General features: G+C 37.1%; 1 long non-coding RNA gene across 1 annotated transcript in view; it reads right to left on the reverse strand.

The window, feature by feature from the left end:
* The window catches only part of LOC121233241, an 81,248-nt gene that overhangs the window by 42,257 nt on the left and 17,107 nt on the right, over nucleotides 1–21,884 (reverse strand). The window contains exon 2 of the long non-coding RNA XR_005932194.1: nucleotides 12,380–12,542. This is a non-coding gene — a long non-coding RNA (uncharacterized LOC121233241). The remainder of the gene's footprint in view (nucleotides 1–12,379; nucleotides 12,543–21,884) is intronic.

A 21,884-nucleotide genomic window follows, 5' to 3' on the forward strand; every position in this document is an offset into this window, starting at 1 on the left:
AACCGAAGAGAAAAGAAAACCACAAACTTGTATGATTGGATTTAAGACCAGAGTTTTTGAAGGTTTTTTGTCAATATATCCAGCCTTAAGAAACTGCAGGGACACCAGGGAGGTAATCACAGAAGCCACTCTCATGGGCTCACAGCCTGTAACAAGAATCGGCAATGTTGGAAGGTTTATGGAGACAGTAACTGTTTTTCAACATGTCAGTGGTTTCAACACTAACAAATCAAAGACCACTGCTCTCTTTTACCATGACAACACTGAGATAACATGTTGAAAGCCACTCAAAATAAAAATGAAAAATTATATTTTGGGTTTAACAAATATGAGACAAGACTTATGAATAAGAAATACCTCAAAAAGAAACTGTTTTGAATCCTATCAGTGTACCATGGCATGAGTTGCTTTTATGTCAGCCACCTTCTCTGAACAGCTCCACTAGTCAGCTAACAGTTCATCTAATCCAGGCTGAGCTACAGATCATACGTCTCATCCAACTTGCAGTCAGATGATCTAAAGTACCACCTGCTTTGCCTATACCATCTGAAAGACAGGAAAAGAGACAGTGACAGACTCGAAATTCTAATTCCTTTTAAATAGTAGTATCAACCTTGCACTGCAATATAGGATTATAATACTATAAATGTATGTTGAAAAAACCCTAATTATAGAATCATAGAATCATAGAATGGTTTGGGTTGGAGGGGACCTCAAAGATCATCTAGTTCCAAGCCCCCTGCCATGGGCACGGACACCTTCCACTAGCCCAGGTTGCTCAAAGCGCTATCCAGCCTGGCCTTGAACACTTCCAGGGATGGGCCAGTCACAACCTCTCTAGGCAACCTGTTCCAGTGCCTCACCACCCTCACAGTAAAGAATTTCTTCCTTACATCTAATCTAAATCTACCCTCTTTCAGTTCAAAATCATTACCCCTCATCCTTTCACTATAGTCCCTGATAAGAGTCCCTCCCCATCTTTCCTGTAGGCCCCCTTTAAGTACTGGAAGGTCACTACAAGGTCTCCCCAGAGCCTTCTCTCCTCTATTCTAAACAACCCCAACTCTCCAGCCTGTCCTCATCAGGGAGGTGCTCCAGCCCTCAATCATCTTTCTGGCCCTCCTCTGGAACTGCTCAAACAGGTCCACGTCTTTCTTATGCTGAGGGCCTCAGAGCTGAACACAGTACTTCAGGTGGGGTCTCACAACCTAACCTTAGACCTTCAAGATATCTATATGTGAGCATCACAGTAACTGTACACAAATAATTTCTGAACTTCAGAAAGTCTTACTCAGAAGTTTCTATAACATATGTATACACAAGAATAAAACCCATAGCAATCTCAACCATCATCCAGTTCCTTCTTCCCCCACAGTTCAGATGGTAAAATTATGAGCTCTGACAAAGGGCAGGCTGTTGAAAATACCTGTACAGAACAAGTAAAAGAAAAAATATCTAACTTACTGAAAGGTAAATAACCCTACTGGCTTGTTTGTCCATTTTTAAAGTATCTGTACAAGACTTGAAAATAGACCTTCTACATAAACATGATATAAAGAGTTCTACAAGGCTCAGTTTTGCTACTTGGAAAGAAATTAGGCTTTGGTAAAAACACAGCTGTATACCAATCAGAATGAAAACATATGACCATTTTGGCATAAACAGAGGCTGCGAATTCTTTCTTAGCATATCCAAATGGAGTACTGTGAATGTCAAGTCAAAATGATGCATTTATTTTAATGGAAGTTCTGCCATACTGAAAGAAAAAAAAAAAGTTTAAGTTTCAGCAAGCTGTGTTTTCCTGACAAGAAAAGAAATATAAGCCAGCCCTTCAAAAAAACATGTGGTAAAACAGATAAATAATATGCAGGAAATAGAATGCCTTGATTTGGTGAAAAGCAAGTCAAGAGCACTGCTTTTGTTTTAAAAGTAATAATGGAAGAATAATCAACAGCAACAAAAGACTGCCTCAGTTCACAGATTTTTCAGGTTCTCAGAAGAAAATCACTTCCTTGCTCCTGCATGCATTTTTGTGTCAGAAAGCTTCCTATTCTTCTATGGGTCTGTCATGGTTTAAACCCAGCCGGTAACAAAGCACCACACAGCTGCTTGCTCACTCTTCCCCCCAGCCATGGTGGGATGAGGAGAAAATAGAAAGAAAGGCTCATGGGTTGAGAGAAGGACAGGGAGGGATCACTCACCAATTATGGTCATGGGCAAAAGACAGGCTCAACTTGGGAAAGAAGCAAAATCAATCTAATTTACTACCAATCAAATCAAAACAAGGATATTGAGAAGTAAAACCAAAGAGTTCCATCAAGTCCTTAATAAACACCTTCCCCCCACCCCTCCCTCCTTCCTGGCTCAACCCCACTCCCGGTTCTCTCTCCCTCCTCCCCCCGGCAGCACAGGGGAACAGGGGGTGGAGGTTGGGGTCAGCTCCCCACACCTTGTCTCTGCCGCTCCTTCCTCCTCAGGGGGAGGAGGACTCCTTACTCATCCCCTGCTCCGCGGTGGGGTCCCTCCCACAGGAGACAGTCCTCCACAAACTTCTCTGGCCTGGGTCCTTTCCGCAGGCTGCAGATCTTCGGTCACAGTCTGCTCCAGCGCGGGCTTTCCCATGGAGTCACGGCCATCTTCGGGGGCATCCCCCTGCTCCGGTGTGGGCTCCTCTCTCCCCGGGGTTCAGGTGGGCATCTGCTCCCCCGCTCCCCTCCACGGGCTGGGGGGGGACACAGCCTGCCGTCTCACCAGGGCTGCAGGGGCATCCCCTCCTCCGGCGCACCTCCTCCCCTCCTTCCTCACCGACCTCGGTGTCTGCAGAGGGGTTCCTCTCACATTCCAGTCCCCCTACTCACTGTAGTTTCCCTTTCTTAAATCTGTTCTCCCAGAAGCGCTACCACCGTCGCTGATGGGCCTGGGCCAGAGGCGGGTCTGACTTGGAGCCGGGGAAGCTTCTAGCAGCTTCTCACAGGAGTTGTCCCTGCGGCCCCTCCCCCGCTACAAAAAAAAAATGTGCCACACAAACCCATAACAGGGTTGTTCCAAACTCAGTGTATGTGAATATCACATGATAGGTTTTAAATACATTTTGGATGAACTGGAGGCTTTCATACTTAAATATATCCTAAGCCTATGATCTCCATCAAGGGATAATAAACTATCAAATTGCTCCAAGCAGCGATGCAGCAGTCCTAAACAGCTTATCTGCAAATCATAAACAATTTGGCTTCACACACATTTGTTTGTATAAAAATGGCTATTATTTTGCCCACCAGGGTATGGTCTGTCTTCCAGATATAAACAATGGAAAAGTCCTGAATGGCATCAATGTTGTTCTTCGTCCCAGGACGTTTAAACCATGTATGGGATCCACTGTTGACCAGCAAGCTTTATACACTGTCTCTGGCAATATTCTTGTATCCAACACAAGATGTTTAGATGCATGGACAACTAGACAAATGAAAACTGGTTGGATAGTCAGGCTCAGAGGGTAGTGGTTAATGTGTCAAACTCTACCAGAAGGCCAGCAACAAGTGGAGTACCACGGGGTCTGTATTGGGATCTCTCCTCTCCATCTTCCCAATCAGTGACGCAGAGGAGGCAACAGATTAGGCTCTCATTGAGTCTGCAGATGACACCGAACTGGAGGGGGTTCGGTAGATATGCTTGAGGGTGAAGCTGCTAGTCAGAGGGACCTGGACAGGCCAGAGGAATGGCCAAACACAAACTGTAAGATATGAAAAAATGACAAAGGCCAAGTCCTGCAGCTGGGAAAGAAGAACGCCTGGCACCATTACAGGCTGGCGATGGAGTGCCTGGGGAGCAGCTCTTCTGGGAAAGACCTGTCTTGGCAAACAGCAAGCTGAAATAAGCCACCAGTGTATCCTGGCAGCAAAGGCAGCCAGCACCACCCTAGGCCATATGGAGCACAGCCAGTAGACCAGGAAAATGATTATTACCCTTCAGCACTTTATCCCAGTACTTGCTAGTTGGCATCTAGAGTAGCGCATCCTATTTTGCCACCTCCTCCACTACAAGAAAGACATTGATAAACTGGACTATGCTCAGTGGAGAGCCACCAAGATGGTCAGGGGTCAGAGCACATACCCTGTGACACACAATGAACATTTAAATTGAAACAAGAAAGGTTGTGACTGGATATAGGGTAATTTCTTTTCACCCTAACAGCCAGTCAAGCACTGGAACAGGTTGCCCAGACAGGTTATGCAGACTCCATCCTTAGACGTTTTCAAGCCTAGACTGGGTAAAGTCCGACTTACAGCCTATCCTGCTCTGAGCAGGGAGTTGGCCTCTTGAAGCCCATTCTAACCTGAACCATTACATGATTCTATGATAATCGCTAAATTTGAAACTGATCTACACAATCAGTCTCAAGTTCTAAAGATTTAAGTTGTAACAGGCATCAGAAAAGCATTTCTATGTAAATATTATTGCCATTCATTCACTTAAGTGGGAAGAAATCTTTTCACTAGAATTTTTACTAAAAACCACTTTGCACTATGGTTTTGGATTGTCTACTGACTTGAACAATGCTTGAAATGGCCTCATGTATAATCCATCAAATAACATCACAAATGCGCAAGCCATCATAGGCCCCCAGAGACTAGTTAGACTTTTGTAAGCATTCAGCTGTGTACCTTAGACATTTTGATTAAGACACTAAAAAGATACAAAAAGAAAAGTGCTCCTAGTCTTTCAATCACAAGGATGTTAAAAAATATCTGTCAGTGTTGGACGCTTGCTTTTGATGACAATATTTCATCATCATCTTGTGTATTAGTACTTCACAGAACAGAAATACTTAGAACAGAAATGCTTATTCACTGCATCTGCCTTTTTGTAAAAGACAGATATTTCCTTAAAAGGTTGGGGTTTTTTCAGGTGATTTTTTAATGGCGAAAGACAATGCTGTGTCTTTGAAAATACCCAGCCAAACCAGCTTAACAGACTTTTTTTGTTCTTCTCTGGGTTTTGGGTTTATTTGGTTTTTTCTTTCTTTTTTTTTTTTCCTCTAAGACATCTTTTCAATAAACTGTGACTTCACTTTACAGAAGGAAACTGTAGCTTCTGGAAAAGGAGCAAAAGGTTATTTGTACTTTTCTAGCTATGTACCTGGACTTCAGTTACATTCAGTCCACCAGTTGAAATCCGTACTGAACAGGCATTCTGGGAAATGTAAATCCTGACAGAAACAGAAAGTATATATATAAATAAAATGTCTAAATTATCTTTATTAACCTTAGCCTGTACTTCAATCTTCTATCTTCATAGCAATTACAAGAATTAATTTACCTTAATAACTCAAAGTACCCTTTAGTGCCTTGACACATTCTTTTGTCTCCAACAAGTTAGAAAGAAAAGTTTGATTAGAACCTGTCAAAACATTACTTAATAAAATAGTACAGCAAGGCTTGATTTACAAAATGGCATTTATTATAAATTAGCTCTGCATCTATATGATATAAATGAATTTGCAGACCTAGGGTGACACCAAGGTCCATGAAATTAGACATCTTTATACCAGAGATATAATTACATAGAACATAAACTTGTGGCAAGACAAAACAAAACTCTCAAGAAGAAAAAGAAGACTGGAGAAAAAAAAGGATTTTACTTATTCTTTTGCCACCAGAAGTTCAAACACATAAAGGAATCTAGCAGAAGAGAAAGTCAGGCTGTTGAAGCAGTGGAACAACAGAGGCCTCAAAACATATTTAATCTAACCTGATACATCACTTACATCCAGACAACCTTTTGTCCTCGTTAACTTGCTCATGCAATTCTCCCTGAAAAACAGTAGTCAGCCACTCTCAGCAGCAACCCAAAAGCACTACCACATGCATATATGTATGCACTCACACAAGGTTTCTTTATCTTTAGTCTTTCTTTATCTTTCAGATGTGAAATCAGAACATTTTCCTGAATTATGGCTTTCTTAACTAGTTAAGGCAGTTTTCGTGGGTTCTGAGAACCACTTTAACTGAAAAACAGTGAGAAACACATTATTCATGTTTTACTATGGTAGTTGGCTACTCTTAGAATGATTGGCTTTATTTTTAATTAATTCCTGGGGTGTGTTGGTTTTTTGTTGTTTTTGTGGGTTTTTTTTAAGATCCTAATGAATGCTTTGGTACCTCTTCAGGTTTAGATACTTGCACCATAGCTGCAATCAATTCAGTGAAAAATAGCTGTCTAAAGTTGGTTACAATATTACAGAGAAGCTACATTTAAATATATTTATTTAGGAAAAAAAACTCCACAGCAAAAAAACCCCTGACAATTACTAAGTTTAGCCTTGACCTTCACTGACACCCAAGAAACCTAACATATATTTCTCCATCTTAAAAAAGCAACATACTTCTTTGTTTTGGATTCTTCTTCAGACGTTTGTTTGTTCATATTATTTTTTTCTCTCTTGTCCAAAACACGTGCTGGAAGGATCTTGCAAGTACCTGAACTACTGTTCCCATTCTTTTTTTCTGTCTCTCAAGCACTCACCCTGCCATTACAGTGAACACTACTTGCTTTCCCGTGTGCTGTGTAAAAATTTAAAGTGATTTGGATCTCTCTCTAAATTATTTGATAGAGACTTAAGAATTTGACATTCATATTGGTTCTACATAGAAAAAGGGCCCTAAACAATTATTCTGTTTCTCTCAGTGATCAGTATAATACACGTCAGTGCAAAATGGAAAAGAGCATGAAGTAAATATTTTGGGAAGAACATGCCTGCAGAAAAAGCTTTCTGTAACTAAAAAACTGGCACCTGACACCTGGAAAACATCATGACTGAATACAGGAACTTCAAAGGACAGATGAACCACCACAAGATACAATTCTTATATTCCTATAATTTATTTTATTTTCCCCTTGAAAATAAATGTTACTAAAACAGATTTTTAACATGTGCATTTTTCTATGAAATCATTCTTCAGAAATAGATACATTCAAGTTGGAGCTTAGAATAGGTTTACTTGAAAGAAAACATTAAATTATGAAAATTCTGCACACGTTTATGATACATGCTATCCAAGGAATTCAAAGTACTTTAAAATATCGCTTTGAAGTTGAAATCTGAATGTAAAGTTTAAAAGTCAGAATTTACTTCTGAAATATTTACACTGATATTTCCAGTGAAATTATTTAAATAACTCCCCAATATGTGCTTATTTAAAATTCATTTATTCTTCTTAAAATCATTACAAGTAAGCACACATTAGCACTTAGAGGAAAATACCACTCACAACAGTATTGTAAAGTTCGGTACTTTAAAAAATATCCACTAAATCAATCTAGATTCTCCTTATTCTTTAAACATTTATTAGTTTTATGTGCAGGTCAGATATTTCAAAACTATACAAAGTATATTTTATATTAAAAATTCAAGCTATTGATAAAAACAAGTGAAATTAATGTTATACTTGGAAATGAATCCTCCCCCACCCTGAAACAGAGTTGATTCTATTAAAAGTGATAAATGAAATGGAAATTAAAATTTTAATGAGGTGCTTGTTAATCCATTTGTTCACATATAATTTGAACTTGGTTAAATTGCTACTTATTATGAATACTATAGATATGATTCCTTCTAAATCTCAAGGGCAAACAAAATGTTAGAGGACTGCTTGTCCCAAGATAGGTCCACAGTATATTATCCAAGCTTCTGAAATTAAGCACTGGAGCTATTTCCTGTGATACATTTCATTTAAGAAAATTAATGACATTTTAAAGCAGTTGGTTAAGTCCTTTGACATGGTAATTGTCCATACCAGAACAATAGAAGAAATATAACCAAAAGGAGACTGCCTACCTGCCATTGATCATTTCCAAGACTGGAGGGTTTATTTGTACCTATTGCAATTCCCAAGGACTTTATCAAGCACTATCATTTCTCTTAGTAGGATTTGGGGTCATTTTATCTTATTTATTTCTACTTGATGTGTGTACAAGAATTTGGTACAGACACATATCAATGATTTTTTCTGCTTGACTTTAACAAGCAGTAAAAAAATATAACCTCACCTAGAAGACAGCACTGGAATTACAATATAGATAGCATAGCTCTGGATGTGAGTTTTAAAAAAAAAAAAAAAATACAGAGCAATTGCAGTAATGAAAAATGTACAATTTTATAATAATTCCATAAAAAATTGTATATTAAAAGGAAAATGTGTAGGACTATCAACAAAGAAATGTTACAATCAAGGTTGCATAGACAAGTCCCAAAATGGGTCCCTTCAACTTATGTATTATACTACCTCCTTTATTTAAATGGTCACATATGATTTTTCAAATAGGTCAATGCGTTTATTTTTAACCCACAACCTTAAATTCATTTAAAACAAGTAGCACTTTGTAATATTTCATTCAACATTGCAACTTTGCATTTGTCTTATTGTCAGGATGTTAACAATAACAGAACACTTACATTTCTTAACTTTAGTGCAAGTCAGCTGAGTTCAAGTCATAGTTTGGAAGTTTTGCTTTATATATGATAAACTCTCACTGGACTGTATTTTAACGCTACTAACATCATTAGCTACACTTCTGAGAATCTCATCATATAATATACTATATCCGTAATATGATTCAATAAATTGCTATCTTAAAAATTAGCTAAGTTTCTTGACATGAGAGTCCATTTTTTAAGGCTTTCCTGAAGTTTCTTTTTTTTTCTGAAGAGTTTATGTCCAGCTAAGTTCATGGACAGTCTATGTAGCTTGTTCTGGTGACCATGTAATATTTAACCTAAAAAGGCTTTTTCCTTTCTTGGCACTTTCACCAGTATATGTTATCAGAAAATAAAATTTTAGGAACCACCTACTTCTTTATACAGAAATAATTCACCAAATTATCAAAAACAAAACTCACCAAAGAACAATCCTTAGTGAATTCTACTAATGATGTACTTACAGTCTGATAGTTGACCTTTCAGCATAACCTGTTGTCTTGCTTTACTAAATCTTTAGCCACCTTAAATTCCTTTCTGTTCTCTCCACTTCATATTTTCCCAACTGTATCCTCTAAAACTTAACCAGAATTCTAAATCATCTTACGTATGTCTGTTGTGCCACAATCTAGGAAAAGATATAGAGGAAGGATCCTTTTAGATGAAATCTAGAAGCAAGGTTTGGCACATATTGCCCTCATATTACTACCTCTTCTGAGCAATAGGATTTGATTTTTTCCTCTTCCTAGTATGGTTTGTATTTAATTCCCAATCTAAAATAATCTAAATAAAATACATTAGGAATAAAGTTTAAAATTGCAAGGGAAGACACTGTTTTGATAATCAGCAAACCTCAGATAAATAAATGCAGTTTAATTTTGGGGCACCCACTTAGATAAAGAAAAACACATTGACAAAACAGTAGCTATTTAATAGTACTGATACTACTTTATGCGAACGTGTTTCAGTCTGTACTGAAATGAACTTGAAGCACTTACAAATTCATATATCCTATCTCAATGGAGGAGGGTGTAATGAACAGCTGCAGGGCAATAAATCTCTAAAAGCACAACATGTTTTGTAAGTAAGCATCTGTTTACACAGTTACAACCTTACTCTGTCCATTCCTCAGCTACCCTCTTCTCTTACAAAAGTTGTTCTTTGTGACTTCCAAAGAATGTGAATGCATATCTACTATGACAGTAAATCTGGATACTTGTCATGAAGGAGAATTCCCTCAAATTGACTTAGGATCATATTAATTTTTGCTTTGTTCCAGTTTTCTTGCAACAAATGCTAATGTACAGATTGAAGGGAGAAGGGATACCAAAGAAAGGAAGAACAGAGCACTGGAGTGCACTGTCATATCCCCCAAGCCCCTGCATCTATGATATGAAAAAATGTTTCTGGAAATATTTATATGTTGAATAAATAGCTTAGTCTAACTTTGTTTACCTATTTTGATACATACAATTTATACAATTTAATTCCCTATATTAGATAAAAAATGTTACACAGATTAACAGATTTCTCACGGAACCTATTGACACAAATCCCCTTCTCTGTCATACTGCCCTGAATATATGAAAATGTATTTTCTTTTCCAGAAAGCATTTTAAAAAATCCAACTGGAATCCAACTCAAAGCAAGTTCATACACGATCAGGGAGAGTCAAGGGTTAAGCAGTCAGTAGCCAACTGCTGAGTCCCATGCTCAGAGGACTTTGAACTAAGCAACTGCACACCTGCACATTCAAAACGGCCCATCTGGAAAGTAGATCATCACATGAGAAAAAAGGCAGGTGGACTAAGGGGCACACATAGCGTTGGAAGTTTTACCTATGAAGAGTAATTTTTCATGACTGCTGAGGTTTTTGTTGTGGTTTTCTTAACTTTTTTTTGAGGATTGCACTATACTGGAGGCAGCTTCAGTGAATAAAATATGTATGTTCTAACATTGTGCTAACAACTACAGCATACCAAGTGTAAGCAAAAGTTTCAAAGCCAAGCTGCGCTGTTAAGTACTGGGGATGAGGAGCTGAACGTTCTTTGCAAATTTTAGACTCAAAGAGGACAAGCTCAGGATTTCCATTAAATTACAGACAGACTGCTAGAGACAGCCAAACACCTGCAGTGGAGTAAATCAGTGGGATTGAGAAGAAGCCTCTAAAAGCAGTCAGTCATGGGTAGAAAAATCTTCTGTCTAATGTTGTAGTTCAGTATATTGAAGAGTAATATTCTCCTAGAACAAGATTTAAGTGGCAAGTCTGAATTCAGTTGACATCCTACCTTCCCCCAGGTTTGAGTCCCACTGCCTGCATTTCTACACAAATATGCACACAGCAGTCAATCTGCAAATGCACAATAAATTCACTGAGTCCTGACAACATTTGATTTATAAAGTTCAACTGTACTCTGTGTGCACAGTAAATATCTAATCCCTTCCCATAACTGAGGAGTAAACAACAAAGAAATAGGTAAGAGCAGACTGCCTTCCTCAAAGTAATTCATTCAGCCCACAGCTAGTTTTTGGCTGACATCTTTTTTGACAACATATCAAACTTCAGCAACTGATGCAAGGTAGATGAATAACACTGGTGGCAGCAGCTAACCCTTTCCATCACTCCTCCAAGTAGCCAATCCCATTGTGCTTCACAGAAGATAATAACTAAAGGCAAACTACAGAGCAATCCAACTGTGTGGGCAGGTTGGATGCAAATGAATCCTGAAGGTGAAGCACCATGATACAGGTGGAGCATTTGCCTTTCTTTGTTCTTGATTTTTTTGAGCACTTCTGACCAAAAATCATCTTTTGGGTTTATATTCTTGCATTAGCTTTAGAGTAGAAACCTGATCCATGACCACAAATTATTTGATAATAACCCACACCAATAATCTATTATTTGTTATTGCTAAGAAGAGCTCTCCCTTGCTGCTGATCTGGGGAGGGGGGAATTACTTCAGTACTACCAAAGAGATAAGCTCATTAGCACTATCACTTCTCAGTCCTATGCTACGTAATGCTTCCTATCACTCCAGTCAGGCTCTCTTGAAAGGATATCATCTTTCACAGGTAGTAGGGAAGTGCTGGTGCACTTTAATCTGGCTGCATTTATATTGGAAAACCCTACAAACAATGTGGAAGTGTTTTAACTAAGAAAGAACAATTACAGTTCACCATAGGTCAAAAGGCCACATATTATAGGTGTTCAATATTATTATTCATTTAATCCTTTTCAAATCCAGTAAACATCATTGAAGAAAATGATAAATATTTATGCTTTGAACAGTGAAAGGTCAAATTTTTTTTTCTGCTTTTCATCTCTCAGTATTAATGCATACTCAAAAGGAATATATTTTATTAAAAAAAAAACAAAAACCAAAACTCAGCAGAAATTGAAACTTGCAGAGAAATTACTCTACAGATTCCTTCACCAAACCATATTAAAATAACTATTTTAACCTTTACAGCAACCACCAGCCATCAACAACTTCAGTAACAGTAAGCAAAATCTGTCAAAACACTGTATATTAATCACTTTCTAAGCTACACATGTGTATGTATCCTAAGTCATCATTACTGAAAATCCTAGCAGTCTCTGTAAACATAAGAAATTCTAGTTTCATTTTCATGTTCATCCTCTGAAAATTAGATTATCAAATTCCATCTTTGGAAAAAGATACCAAGATTAACAAAAATCAGCCATGAATGATGTGCACAGCATTGAAAAAGATGTGTTGCGAAAATTCTCTCAGATGAAAAAAGAATTCGACAGTTAGATGCAAAAGATGATCATTCAATGGGAATATATAAGAAATCTCTTTTTAGCCCATTTTCTGTTCTTAATAACAGAAATATTTAACAGCAGATCAAAATCTAAATTATGTAAATGATACCACCACATACCTGAGAATTTTGCCAGACACGGGTTATGAGGATGGAGCAGAGGGACCAGGCTCAAGTACACTTCAGCCCTCAAGGTGGGGACTGCAAGGTGCAACCAAATGATTTGTGGATGCCAGGCTACTTCACGTACATTCATGTGGAACTTTAACACTTTCCCATTAAACTGAAAAGGTAAAAAAAAAAGAAAAAAAAAATGAGGAGTATAGACATACCCTTTAAGGATTTTCTCTCTCTTTGGCCCTCAATTCAGAAAAGGTACAAACATAAACAATATCCAAAGGGTGCTGGATTTATCAGTCAAAGGTGGGGAGGAAGAGCACAAGTATGCGGGGCAGTATTTTGGTATGAGTAACAATGAGTAGGTTTCCTACCTACAGATTTTAAGCACCAGATATCACAAATGGAGATTGTGTTTTTCACAGAAAAGGGTTATTTGATTTAGTCAAGTGCAAGAATCCCTCTAAGACCCCCACAACCACAGCATCTGTGTGTAGTCAGGGACATTAACTCCACTGCTCCAAGATTTCAGATTATATTATGGAAAGCAAATGCATACAATTTTCTCAAATCTCAATATATTTGAGAGGCAGCAGAAATACACATAATACTCTGTTTTATTTGCCGTGCAATTATATGTAAGTTATAATCAGCGCTTTCATCCCGTGTCTAAACAGGGCACAGAGGAGTTGCAAGGACATGGTTGAATGTAACCTACAACACAATATTTATCTAAGTGAATAATAACATGAATTCAGGGGCACCTATTGCAAGTAGAAGCTAGTTGGGTATTTTTCTCAAAATCAAAAAGGATAAACTCTGTAGGAGGGGACACACTGAGAATATATACACAAGGTAGATTAAACTGATCAAAGATGTGCTTGCCTTAAAAAAACTGCAATCCTCATGTTGTAGGAGGTGTTGAGAAAGTCCTTGTGCTGCAGTAGTCATCATGTGCCCACATGAAGAATATAGATTTCATTTTTCTGGACTTTTAGCCAGATAAGCAAGCTTCTCTGTGTTACTATGTAGAAGAGAAAGAAAGACAGCAAGCAATGCTTTAAGCTAACTATGAAATTACACCCTTAAATTGTTTTCCTTATTGTTATAGAAAATGGTCCTGCTGTTTACAGCAGGCCTGTTTCCTGCAGATGAAGGAAAAGAGACCACACATTTGACACAAATATTTTGCACTGGACATCAGTACTCTATACTTACATGGCTGTGTTAAATTGGAAAGGGATGGAACTAGCTCAGTCCTTAAGTAAAGCACAAGAAGACATCATGAAGAATTGTAGTTCATGCAGGACCACAAATCAGGTCCATCATGACATGGAACTTCAAGACAGAATTGCACCTGAGTGTAATTAAGGATTGTCATTATAATTAAGGTTAATAATTGTGCCCCATTAAATAAGAACTGACAGACCGACAGGCTTTTGCAGCAAGAAAATTGCCTAGCATTTGAAGCTGGCAGCTCACTTAGAAAGAACACATGGATGCGAGAAGTCAATGAGTCAGAACAGAAAAAAGTAAAAATGCAAAGAAAAACTGCAACAGTTCAAAGCAGGATTGGCAGCCATGACTGTTGCACCTTAGAAGTCTTTTTTAAAGCCTGTCGTCTAAGAAAGTAATGCACCATACCTGTTCACAGAAACTGTTGGTGGCAAGTCAATTCACTTTTTCTTGGTACACCTCTGCAATTTCCACTTTAGAATTTAAGGGTGGCTGTTTCGGTTTTTTTTTATTATTATTATTATTTTTCAGACAAGACTCACATGACATGGACTTTTCATTTCTTTCTCCATATTCAGATGCATATTTCTGGCACTTATCATGGATCAGGAAGTGGGTCTGCTTCAGATAACACATTACCCTATGGCTTTCAGCTTGTGGGTGGGTTTGACATCAAACAACTAGGTAAAATCAAGTCAATCGTGGTTGCACCAGAAATCTAAAGGAACAACATGAAGGCCTGGTCCAGAACTGTTTATATATTTAGGAATAACTGGATATACGTGTTCAACAAGACAAATCAGCACCATGATCTTTGGGAGACAAAGTAGATGAGAAAGGCATTACTGAAGCAGCTGTAGTTTGCGTTCAAATGGGCACGGTGCATGCACACATTTGTGATAGAAAAGTAATGGCCAATTACTACCAACTGCCATTTAATTAAAAATTACAAGGTAATGGGAGGAGGACACAGACATAAAATTTTTTTCCTGGGTGACTGCACCATTTTCAGTGTTAGGATACAAGGGAAATTCCACTTACAGTCAAACGTACCCAGAGTACTGAACTGCAGCATGTACTTGAAAGAGAAATTACATACTTAATATTGACCAAATCACTGAAAATTAGAACATGATCAATAATCAATTTAATAATAATAATAATAATCTCCCAGTGGCACATAACTGAAGTACTGTGCTTGTCAACATCAAACAGAAAACTAAGTCCTTTAAACTTAGTGAGTACCTTCAAACTTGCTTTCTGCACTATAACATCCCTTTTTCAAGTAATGTAGGTGTTATAAGGGAATTATGGCCTGGAAGATGCAAGGTAACATCCAAGAAAATGTCTGCTTGGCTTAGGGAAGGGGTAGAAAATACCCTTTCTCCAGGAACTTGCAGCAAACCCTTAAGCAAACTTCAGGGGATAGAAAGAAATGGACACACATATAGACAATCAGTTGCAAAGATGCCATACTGTTCTGAAAAGGTGACAGAAATATGATAACAGCTAACATTTTCAACAATATATTTGGCCATGCAGCAGGAATGTTCCAGGATATTCACAGTTCAGGAGAGCTCTCACTTGTTTTTACAGTGTTGTGTTATGGACTTTTTGATACAGATTGTGTGAGCTGGTGGCCTTCTCTTCATAAGAGATGCTGAACAGAGCCACTGTGAAAGCAAATGCATGAGCTATCCTGGAAAGCAGTCCAAAATAGACAATAAAAAGGAGTTGTCCCAATTGGTTGATGGAGCAGATAGAAAGTGCTGCCTACTGTCAGGATTTTGGAGCTCTGCTAGGCTTCTCCTATTTGCACATATGAACAAAACCCTTCAAACTGATTACAGCCTCCAGCAGTGAAAAAAACCACCCATGTTGTGCTGATCAAAATCCCAATGATTTTAGTCTTACTGTTTTGACAGGACGAGCTGCTTCAAGGGCATAAATGGAGTAAAGTCTGACTCAGGTGACTATGAAATGGAGGCCTAACTATTACAGTTAACATTTGCCTCATAACAATTAACTCCTCCTTTCCTACATAAACACAGCTGAACTTATTTTCTAGTTTGCAGGAAGGAGACAGCAGTAAATAATGTGTTCCCAATTCAGTGGCTATAAAGAGAGTTGAGAAGGCTAAGCAGACTGCATGCGAGAAATATACCCTCTGCTGTACTAGAAGCAGTATGATTGTTGGCATGTATCATACTTATCATCTCCATCCAGGCAGCCACAGCTATTTAATGTCCTGTGTCACCACTTAGACTTAAGAACTCCAGAACATGGAGCTCAAGGAACACAGATGCATTCTTGGTTACCTCGTACATTTGTGTTTCATAAAAACACCATCTTATCTCTCCAGTGATGAGTTGGGCTGGGTATCAAAGTATGCTACTCAACATGAAGGCTGAATGAATTTTTTGCCCTTTTTTTTTTTTATGGAACATTGCATAAAAGAAGGTCGATGTAGTACCATGGTTATTTCTCATGGGATAATACAATGCACACTGGTAGGGCAGTTCACAAATTATGATATGCCTTTATTGGATTTGGGGTATGATTTTTGAGTAACTTTATGAATCTAATGCCCTGAATAACATGTATTGGAAAGTGCAGCCATGCTTTATGTTACATCCCCAGGCATGGTCAAACGCATCCAGTTCTGAGTTTCAAGAAAAGCTTATTCCTTTTCAACTGCACTGAAAAGACTTCCTTTTGGCTGAAAATTAGCCTAAAGTCTCTAGTGTTCCCAATTAAGATAGATTAAGCTCTGTATATATGAACTGGAGAGAAACAAAATTAATGCCTGCCATTCAAACCACATATTTCACTATCTGTGTTATCATTTGTGCTAAGTCAGAGAGACAATTTCAGATAGCTAACTCACTAATACAGAATTCACAAAGATCAATGACATCAAATCAGCAGCATCATATGGTTAGAGTCTCTCTTGGGATATGGGTTTGGTTGCTGGAATTCTTATATATGAACCTCTTGATTTCTGCATAGCACGTCCATTCTGTGCACAAAGAATATGAAAACAAGTTTGGTATTAGAATCCTTAATCATATGAAACTCAAACCTAAAGCAAAATGTAAACAACTTCTTTGGAAACAGAAAAACCGTGAGAAACTTATGCCAAGCTGCATCAAGAAACCAATAAAGTGGCTTACGTGGGGACACCTCCCTTTCAGAATAGACTAATGCACAGCTCTGGAAAACAGTTTTGCAAGAAGAACACAGAGTCCAAAACCTGGTGAAGGAGACAGACCTCCTGCCTTTTTGATTTTTAGAAGTTAAATGTCAGGATTTTCTAATTTTAACACATCAACAGAGTGGCGATCAAAGAAAAAACATTCTTTATTTGACTTCTAAGAAAAGGTTTAGAAAATCTTAAGTTGGCCTGACCACCACTCCCTAATGATACCTCACACCAAAACATCATCACCCACGACCCTGAGATTAAGAGTCTCATGCTCTACCAACCAAGCTAGCCGGGCTCTTAATGTCATATAACAGTCAACAGTATTTCAAGAGCCACATCGCAACTGGTCAAACTGTTGATTGAGCCTAATGAATTCATCACCTGTCCAAATAATAAATGCATGTGTGAATTGGTGTCTGTACTAAGTTTAAAGATAAAACACAACTACTCTCCCTTATGAGTTACTACGCTTGACACGAGCATCACAAAAAATATTGTGGGAGAAGAGCTAATTATCAGGAAACGCTCTGACTCCCAAATTAATGCCACAACATCAGTTTATGTGTCTGTAACAGTGGCAACCTACATCTGTATGCTGTAACTGTAAAGTTTATACCTGAAGTTGTCCAGCAAAAAGTCATTTATGCATTCAGGAGTTAATTCCACATTGCTTACATATTGTTACAGAGGAATACCACTAATGTACATACATGAACGCTCAGAATAGTTAAACTATGACTACTCCTTCTTCCCTTTGTTGCACTGTCACTATGTATCTTTGAAATAACATGGAAACCCTAATCACAGGCCCATACCAATGCACCCGAAGTATTTCTTAACACTTCATCCATCCACGAGGAAATGGTAAAAGTTCACTGTGAAGAAGTGTTCACATGCGCTGATAAGTAAGCGTAAGTAAGTGTACTGAGAAGGCCAATGGAAGTGATTAGAGAGGTGGCAATGTTGACATGGAAAGAAAAACATTTGAAAATTAAAAATATACAATTTCACTACAGAAGATTAGGAGTCATCATAGACAGCCATTGTGATACTAATAATTACACATAATATTTATATGACTGATTTTTAGAATTATTAAAGAATTACATTGAAAAGAAAAAGACATTACAAGGAGTAATTAAAAAAAAAAAAAAAAAAAACCAAGTAAAGAAAACACTGCAGCTGAGTATCATGAAAAACTACTTGGCAATGAGGTCTGCAAAACAGTACAAAAGCATCCCAAGGGAGGCAGTGGAATCTCCATCATTTGGGATATTTAAAACCAAACTGGACAAAATGTTGGAAAATGTTCTGTAGGGAATAGTCCTGAATTTGTAAGGAGACAGACTGGATGATCTAACAGGTCTTTTTCCATCTGTAACGTCTATTACTCTGTAACTGTCTCATGTCCTCAGTCCACACATTAAGCAATCCTCACATAGCTCCAGTGCCAAATGGTTTGGTTCCAAAGCTCCCACTCTTTCTTTACTCATCATTTAAGACTAGCAGAGCAAATCCTGCTTAGGAATGAAAATGTTCATAACAACATCAACAACAAGGAAAAGAAGTAGTTCTGAGGCCAAACCATGTAATTTCTCTCACACCAGCAGTTCTCAAGCTGTGCTAATATGTACCATTCATAGAAGGGTACCATTAGTAGAATACAGCTTCAAAATGGTATGCAGCACATCTCAATGCTTCTGCTTTTTAGTATGACTTGTATTTGTGAAATCAGCATTTGTTAAATCCTGTTGCAAACTATGAGCATCTCAGAAACTGATGAAAAATAATTCTGTAAAATTTCAACCCAGTTTTCTCAAGCTGTATGTTGATGACAGTTTCTTTCAGCTACAATAATAATCTAAGCAGTATCTACTTCTGCCTTATCCTCATCACTCAATCTTAAACTAGACTGTTTACAAGTCTTATTTACATATTGTAGGAAGCAGGAGGGAAGAGGGAGTGCATTCATTATTACAGACTTTTTCCCTAAAATTCTCTTCTATAGCTCCATAATCTATAGTATTACTTAAATTTGGAAGAATCAGAAAAAGCATTCTTTGATAAGGGCCAACTATTTTGTTTTCATAATGGAGAAACAGCATCAGGTTTCACATTTACAAATCAATATCTTTCTGAGCATGAGTTTGACAAAGTTGGAGAAAGACTTTCAGACATTTCTATCCTGCACACGATGATTTACAGCTTTGAGAAAATGAGCAGAGTTGTCAGATCACAGTCACACGTTGCTGAACACCTGTGAGATTCTTGGGTTTGTCTTTTTGTTTAACAAGAGGTGTTTAAGTGTTTGTGTTTAAGGGCCCTGTTATTCCCACAATTGCTCTATTTTGTTGTCCATCAAAAGGAACATGCCATATTAAGAACATCCAAAAGTAAGAAATTTACTTGTTTTGAACTACATTTTATTAAATAACAGTTCAAATCTATGGATTTTGAATTGATTGATTTCAATTTCCTAAATATAAAGGCTTTATTTTTAAAAGTTTTCAAAATACTGAATTAAGTACTATAAAATCAAGTCATGATTTTATTGTCTTTTTGTAGAGCAGGTAAAATTTAAAAAAAAATTGATGCTTTTTACTTTTTATAGCAATGTTAACATGCTTTTTACATTGTTTTCCACTTTTCTTCCTTTTATATTCACAAAGGGAGAATTAACCTGTTAGCATAGGCCAACTTAGATCCTTTCCTGGCATAGTGCACAGAAGTTTGCACATGGCACGTGTACTTCCAACTGGTTTACATAATGTAATTTACCAATGGATTTATATCACTAGAAGTTTGCCTATGGCCATGCTTATTCCAGAATAAAAATATCCATACATAGACTTATAAAGATATGCAATAGTTATAAATTTAGGATATATATAGCCACAGTCTTTATTGTATCTGGTCTAAATTCCACATTTTTAAAACAGGGATGCTCCCATACATCTCAAGACACTTTGTTTTCTCTGTAAGTATAAATTAATGTTACATACTCCTCTCACACAGGGCAAAGCACCAAAAAAAAAAAAAAAAAAAAAAATTGTATTTTCTAAACAGTATTGCACATTTAACTAAATACCTAAAATATTCAACTTAATTACACACATATATCATTTATATCTAAGGGCAATTGATAAAAAATATTTCCTACTTCCATTTGAAAGCATAAAAAAATACTACTTTAAAAAATGTATCAAAAAGATGAGATGTGTGATGTGAAAAAATACAGAATAAAGTCTCAAGTTAATACTAAAAAATTGACAAAAGAGGTACACAATGAGGTTATCTCTACTATTATGTTTGAAATAGAGAAACATTAGAACTGCTAAAATAAATCTTGTGATTGTCCTAAAAGAAAAGCAATACAGGTAGAAAAGCTTTTACTATCTGCACAAAACAACAAGAAGTTTACTAAACCAAACTGCTATAAAAATACCAAATAAACTAAAACTGAATAAAAATTAAAATCCAAAATGACAGAATTTATCTTTTCTATATTACCACCTTTGAAAGGTAAATGAAAGCAAAATAACTGGGATGTTATATTGTTTTTTAACAGTACTTATTCCCAGTTACTTCATACTGTTAATTATGTGTGCCAGGAATCATTCTGAGAGAAGCACCATGTAATATGGAAATGATGGCTTACAAAAGATAAGTAAACAAACAAAAAAAAATTTAACTACTAACAACATACGGCAACATGCAGCAGAAACTCTGTGGCTTTGCATGCCACAGATTAAGTACTTCTTGAAAATTGTTTATCTTGGTTTTAGCATATTAGGAAGAACAACAAATGTCAACATTTTAAACACAGAAATTATAATAAATCCACTAGCCATGCCTGGTTTTGACACTAAAGAATAAAAATACCATGCTGCATCCACTCTTGATTTTGCTTCATAGAAAGCAGCACAATCTTTGACTATCTCATTGATACACCCTGAATTCCAAGTGTAAATCACAGAAATAGTGTATCCATATAAGATGATGAATATATGTATGTTACTTACATATGTATAAGTTAACTGGCAAATTCAAAATGTATTTTAAAGTTTAAATTAAGATTTAACCTTGAGTATTCATGCTATTTGACCTTTAAATGGAGGGACCTATAAGAAGTTTTTATTTTTGGAATTTTTTTTAACATTTTTTACATTTTAAATTTTTCCAGACTTCGGGGTTAAAACAGGCAAACTGTTTGTTTATGTGGTGCATTATCTTCCCAAATCCATTACCAACACCTTCCACCCCCACCCCCACCATTACAATACATTAGTGGCAAAAAGCATAAACAGCTAATAGTAGAAGCGCATCTTGTCACTGTGTGGAGAAAGTATTAAGCAGCACCAAAGGCAAGCACTGGATATCACTAAGTAAACAGTAAATTAAGAACAAGCAAAAAAAAAAATACCTTTTGACATCAAAATATGAGTCACCTCACAGATCTAACTTTAAACTTACCCAGATCAACACATGTATGCAAGGGCATTAGCTTTAGAGGAGTTTCAGCTGTCCCCATCAGCTGGCAAAGCTATCTCCTACAGCTCTAGAAAACGGTCCCAGGGTAGAAACATCAGACGTGGCTGAGTGATACGCTACTTGTCAGCTCAGCTAGAATTTACACAACACAGAGCTAGAGCTAAAGAAAACTCCAACAAATTATACGGTACCTGGATAGCATACTCTATCTAGTAACTCATAAGCATGATAAAATTTGTTTCAGATGAAGAACAATTTGCCCGTGCATGATATTTCAGTTACTTTTTAGATTCCTGGGTTTTTAGCTATTCATTTTGGAAGTTTCATTTGAGGAAATCACATTACAATTAAATGTAGAGGTAAGCATTACTACCTTCATGCAAATGCAAGTCAAGACCTTTGTTTGTTTGTTTGTTTTTACAGAAGACTGTTCTAAACCCACCCGTTACCCCATATTCACATTCTGCTTTATGCATAAGTATACATGGTTGAGAAGCTGCAAGACCTGGCTGACTATCAACTCTTGCCGCCTCCAAGAGGAGGAAGCAGTTGTTTGAAAAGATGCTGCTGCTTGCA

Source organism: Aquila chrysaetos, chromosome 4, assembly GCF_900496995.4.
Source record: "Aquila chrysaetos chrysaetos chromosome 4, bAquChr1.4, whole genome shotgun sequence".
NCBI lineage: Eukaryota > Metazoa > Chordata > Aves > Accipitriformes > Accipitridae > Aquila > Aquila chrysaetos.